Source organism: Myotis lucifugus, unplaced genomic scaffold (genome assembly GCF_000147115.1).
Source record: "Myotis lucifugus unplaced genomic scaffold, Myoluc2.0 scaffold_28, whole genome shotgun sequence".
In the NCBI taxonomy this organism is placed as follows: domain Eukaryota; kingdom Metazoa; phylum Chordata; class Mammalia; order Chiroptera; family Vespertilionidae; genus Myotis; species Myotis lucifugus.
The window spans coordinates 6004021-6010513 of NW_005871076.1; the positions used below are offsets into that span (position 1 = coordinate 6004021).

At 34.6% G+C, this 6493-nt stretch overlaps 1 protein-coding gene across 14 annotated transcripts in view; it reads right to left on the minus strand.

The window, feature by feature from the left end:
- Positions 1-6493, minus strand: part of MATR3 (matrin 3) — a 48776-nt gene that overhangs the window by 21131 nt on the left and 21152 nt on the right. The window contains exon 1 of one of the 14 annotated variants that reach the window (XM_023752097.1): positions 4522-4639. The exons of the other annotated variants lie outside the window; for them this stretch is intronic. The gene's annotated coding sequence lies outside the window, so the exon portion shown is untranslated. Of the gene's footprint in view, positions 1-4521; positions 4640-6493 lie in introns of those variants that run through there. 14 annotated transcript variants of the gene reach the window in all.

Here is a 6493-nt window from a genome sequence, read left to right on the forward strand (position 1 = left end):
CAAATCAGGAAAACATAAGAAAAGGGGGCTAACAACATCCATAATTAGGCTTCACAAATATCGTGTACTACAATCTGATACTCAAATTTTTAACAGGCTTAAAACTCATTTTTATAGACAATTCTATTAAATAATTAACCTAGAACTTAAAGCTAGTTTATGACCTAATTGTAAATACTAAATATGTTAGCTACATATTCAACATCTTAACAAATATAATCTGGATGTATGGTTAAGAGTTAAGTTTCCATGAATAATATTCAATCCTCCCCACTCTATAAATAGCTATCTGATATTCTTTACTGGATTTATTTTCATCTCCAATTAAAAGTGGAATACTAAAATATTTCAGAAAACAAAGCTTAACACACTCAGAAAGTTCTTGAAGCATATGGTTGTTCCATATTTAGATACTCTCCTACGTAACATAAAGATTACATTAGTTCTGTTATTCATTCCTTCAAAGGACTATTTATTCAGCAGGATTACTAAAATAAGCATAAACAAACTTTAGTTCTTTAAAAGATATTATAGCCCGACTGGTATGGCTCAATGGTTGACCCTTGGCTCATGAACCAGGAGGCTAGGATTCAATTCCTACTCAGGGCACATGGGCTTAGTCCCCAGTGGGGGGCATGTAGGAGGCAGCTGATGGATGTTTCTATCAATCTCTCTCCCTTCCTCTCTCTAAAATCAGTAAAAATATTTTTTTTAAAAAAAGGAAAAAAAAGATAATATAGAAGAAAATATTCAGCTTCTAAATTCAAAATTTAAAAATGCTATGTTTTAAAGGTATCTACTACTATATGGATCTTTAGCTATGTTCTTAAATGTGTGAATTACTTCATTACAACAATTTTCAGAACCACAAAACTTGTAGAGATAACTCAGGAAAAGATGCCTTCATACTGACATTATTCTAAGCCTTCACCTCACATAAAAACTTTTAAGTAATAGTCAGAAACTATTTTCTTAGAGTATTTTCCTTTTTGGAATTAAAAACACAAAGGGTGTAAGAAATTTTCATATTTTCCAAATGTTCTATCAAAGTCAAACATCTTTGTGATTTGTTAACTTATTCTTGTGAAAATATGCCAAATGTTTAAAGTAGCAACTAACAATACCAATACAGTAAAAATGCCCTAACCATGTTACCAAAGATGGCAGGGACAGCTCATTATTAGTAATTTCAAAGCAGCATCACTTGGGCCCTGGCTGGTGGCTCAGTTGGTTGGAGTGTAGTCCTATACACCAAAAGCTTGTGGGTATGAGCCCAGGTTAGAGTGCGTGTAGGAGGCAACCCTCCATGTTTTTTGCTCTCTCTCTCTCTAAAAATCAATAAACATCCTCTGGTGAGGATTAAAAAGAGAAAGAAAAAAAAAAGCATCATTTGAAAAGGTAGCTGCTTAATTTTGCCAAACACACACACACACACACACACACACACACACACACGCGCGCGCGCGCATCCATTCCTGTGGTCAGAACTTTTACTAATTTCCAATTGAAGTACAAGGCTAGGTCCTGGCCAGGTAGCTCAGTTGGTTAGAGCATCATCCCAATACTCCAAGACTGTGGGCTTGATCCCAGGTCAGGACACATACAAGAAGCAGCCAATGAATGTGTAAATGGGTGGAATAACACATCGATGTTTCTCTTTCTCAAATCAATTTTTAAAAAATGTGTAGATTCCTGGAATCCATGAGAGAACTATTGAATCTACTGGAAATGGTGCATGGAACTTTGCATAAAGTACAGGGTTAGGTTAATTATTCCATATTTAAAGCTTTCTCACTTAATTTTATAATGGTGTTTTAAACCAGAGGTTGCCAACCAGTGGTCTGTGAGGTCCGAAAGGTTGGCGACCGCTGTTTTTAAACAGTTTATCAACATAGTTTCCATTTTAAAGGGCTGTGGGCTAAGTCCCCAGTAGAGGACATGCAGGAGGCGGCCGATTGATGATTCTCTTATCATTTTTGTTTCTCTCTCTTCCTCTCTGAAATCAACAAGAATATATTTAATAAACAAATAACTTAAATAGTAAACCCCTTAGGAAATAAAACCTCAGCTCTAATAATTTCAGCTCTGTATAAAGCAATGCATCTAATATGTGCCTCATTACAATAGGAAAGATGAAACATTATAAAATGCAGTGCCAGAAAGGCTCACAAATATTTTTAAGGGCTTTAAGACTATTGTCCTTAATCCATTTTACAGACCTGGATTCAACATCTAGCCCACTTCTTGAGTCTTAGGCTAACGATAAAAGTGGTGCAAAGTTCTTGCAGCTGCTAAAATAGAAAATGTGTTAATCAGTAGAAGGGATTCCTATTTAGACTTGAAATATTTTTCTTCTTCCTAGCTTTAAAAATTTCTCCCAGTGACTTTCAATTAGACATTAAATATTTTCAGATTAGAGCAAGAAAGGAAAATGATTAATAATCCCATAACACAGGATAGAAAGTTATCCCATTTACCGAACAATTTTGACTCTTGATTTGATCTGATACTAACTTGGCTTACTCTTTTCTCTAATAAATAGCAAAATTAGTGGTTTTCATCCAAGCACCATTCTGCAACCTTACAATTTTCCTCTATATTCACTTTATGTTCTACTTTCTTTGCTTCCACAAACACATGCACAACTCTTTGATTTGGTATATAATGCAGTATAGATTTTTGGTGCCCCAAATGCCTTGATCTAAATCCTGATTCTATTACAAAATAGCAGTGTGACTCTGGGCACATTACTTGTTTCCAAATTCCGTAAAATGGGAATAAAAATACCTATTTCATAAGACCTTTAAGATTTCATACATTAACCTACACAAAACACCTAGAATGGTGTCTGACACATACTAAGCACACACAGTAATCTATGTAATCTGATCCTCAAAACCAAGGAGAAAACAAACTTTAGAGATAAAAGGACTGACCAAGATATATGAATAAAGAACTTACAAATCTTTCACTTGTACTGTACCTATTTAAAAAAGATTTTTAATAGATTTTTAGGGAAAGGGAGAAACATCGATGTGAGAGTGAAACACTGGCTGCCTCCTGCATGCCCCTGGGGATTCAGTCTGAAAACTGGGACACGTGCCCTGATGGGAATTGACCCCACTACCCTTCCGTACATGGGACCATGCCCAACCGAGCCACACGACCAGGACACACTTGTGTTGTACCTTTATGTCCCATCCATTTCTATGAAAGCCAGAATTCATATTTGAACTTTGTTACTGAACCTGAGGTAAGCTTAAAAGACCAGATTTAAAGACTGGTAGTAACCTAGACAAATAAAATTGAAGAACAGAAGTGAATTACAGTGAAAGCAGACAAATTAAACCTCTACCGCCAATCTACCTCTAAATTACCTTTTCCTCCTCCAGAACAAAGTCCTTACCTCTCTATTTCCTCTGCCATAACCTTATTGGAGATCAGTCCTCCTGCCTTTCGGTGGACTCCTTGCATCCATGCATGTTCAACTTCCAATATAAACTTCCTAAAACATCACTCATTATCTTACACTCCACTGTTTAAAAACATACTACACCTTACTATTTACACATGAAGTCCACATTATGGTTTTCAATGACTTTCATATATTGGTTGCATCCTAAACCCACTTTCTACCATTTGCCAACACCTCATGAGAAAGGTCGTTTTATGAGCAATTATAGAGGCTACTCTTGTGCAAATTACTAGCTGGAATGTGTCTCTCCTCTTATTTAATACTGGTATGGCCCAGCACCTCCACTTCCTATAAATGCATTTTTATACAAACAAGTGTATACAAATATTCAAGATTAGAAACAGAACATTAACATGATCTCAGATATCTTTTACATACCAATTTGCAATGCATTCCTCCTTCCCTCTTATAATCCCTTGTCTTACCACTTTATATCTTAGAAAATGTTACTTTTACATTAACTTCTTTTACAAATTGACTTAATAATATGTATTGTTACCTGCTTTTAGAAACTGATTTCAACATGAATTAAACCTACATTTCGCTACAATATACTGTTACAGTACATATATGTACTTATCTATTCTGCAACTGATGAACATTTAAGGTTGTTTCTAATTTCCTGCCTTAGCAAGAATGCTATGAAAATTTCTTGGTGCCTCATAATGTTTGTGTGCAACTGCCTCCTCCATGGTGCCTTTCCAGAATACCAGAGCCTGTACAAGGATACAGTTAAGCATTAAAATTGTTCTCACGTTTCACACCTCACAGCAAGAATATTTTAAGTACAAATGTTTGTATTTATTTGATATTGCTGTTCCTTTCCCAACCACTGCCTGCTCAAACGCTCAACTTTAAAATTTCACATTTGGTATAGGGTCTTCTCCTGTGAGTTAATATACCAAAGGAAGATGTTTAATCCCCACAAAGGGGGAGGCATACAAATCACCTTGAAAAAAATCACAAAGTTCTTCATTAGCAAACTATGATACTACAAATCAAAGAGCCTATTTCAAACCCTATTATCAACTGATTTCTTTCCATACCTGCTGCATTTATTGCTTGCCCACTATGACATCTACCATAGATGGTCTTTATTTTCCTCTATGCTCTTCTTTTCCAGCAGTATATCAATAGCAATGTCTGGGAAGAACGACACCCAGCCCCCATCCTGGGCACCCTTCTTTGTTTTTCTACTAATTAAATTCTGCTATACGATATGTAAAAAAAAAAAGAAAAAAAAAGAAAAGAAAAGAGAGAGATGTATCAAAAATCACAGGTTAATTGGGACTCTAGATCAAGAGTGTCAGACATAAGCCCTTTAAAAAACTTCCCAGAAAAAAAGCATGTATTTTATATAAATTAGGCTTTAAACTTTAGAGTAGCTTTAAAAAAAATTTTATTGACCCTGTGAAAAGGCCCACTACATAGCTAAAAATTAAAAGAGCAAAGCTACTGTCTACAACCCTTCCACCCCAGCCTGAAAGAACTTAGTATTGTCTACCCAAAGCCAGTCAAGTATACTCAGAACACGTCACAAGTGTGGGACACAAAGCAATTCTGACTAAATGAGGCATATAAAAATGAAGTACTTTTATTTTACTTATTTATTTTTAAAAATTGATTTTAGATAGGGAGGAAGGGAGAAAGGGAGAGAGATGGATCCACTGCACTCCCGTAGGTGCCCTGATGGCAATGGAACCCACGACCTCCTGACACACAGGATGACACTCCAACCGAGCCAGAAGGGGCCAGGGCCAAAACAAAGTACTTTTTAACTAAAAGAACATCTAATAAACCATTATCCAATTCTTTGGTTTTGCTCAAAACATAATTAATGGCTACAGTTCATATTGTAAACTAGTTAGCATTAGTCCCAATAATAGCAAACTTAATATTTTAAAATGAGAATGTCTTTAGATTCCAATGTTTGTCTACACAAGATAACCAGAGTATCTTACACAACAAACACTATTACTTTTTGTCACTTTTGAAAACTACACCTCAGACTAAGGAAGGTGTCTCACTTCTGGCAATTACCCTAAAAAATACATGAGGATCCTAAAAAACAAAACACCACAAAATTCTGGTCTTTTAAGCAGTTCTAACTAACATTTACAAAAAATGTTTCCTTTCACCCCTCATTACAAAAGTAAATATAATTTCTTGTGGATATTTCAGAAAAACATAAGGAAATGCAAATCACCCATAACACCTATCCAGAGCTAATATTCTGGACATATTTCTATTTTTTGTTTCACACATTCCTTTAAACAACAACGAAGTATTAAATTTGGCACCAGTAGAATTTTATTACATTTTCTTTCTTTCCAATTAATACTATATTCCATTATCATTTCCACATCATTACTCTCTTAAACAGTTTTAAATAGCTGTACAGACTTCCATTTGATGGCCACACTATAATTAGCAGATCTCCAAATGTTCAATCTCTGGGATTTTTAATATGCTTAATAACTGCGATTAACATTCATGTACATAAATCTATTACCTCCCTTGGGCTTTAATCTTCTATAAAATTAGCGATCAGAACATTTTATTTCTAAAATTATGTAATACATTTCCTTTGCATTCCTCAGTTGTTCAAATTTGTTTATCATAAACTGATTTGTAGTATTATTTAGCGTTTACACTTCCCTAAAAGCATTAGTAAAATTAGTGTTTTAATACTCCTTTAACATACGAAATTCAAATTAAGGGTGGTTAAATCCTACCGAATTAGTTCAAAATGTTAGGTAAAAGCAAAACCATTTACACATAGCTGATAAGGGAGATATGTAAAGATAATTAAGAGAAAAATTCCTCTCTGGGTAAAGTATACGCTAATGTTATAAATATATGTTAAATGCAAAGGAAGAAATGGAAATTTAAAAATTTAATGCACTTCAACACAAACATCTTCTGGCTAAAGATCGATTTTCCAAATGTTACATAACCAGCTAGAAAAATCTTCATGTAGTACTTCAATTATGTTTAATTTCGGGTTTGAAAAAAACC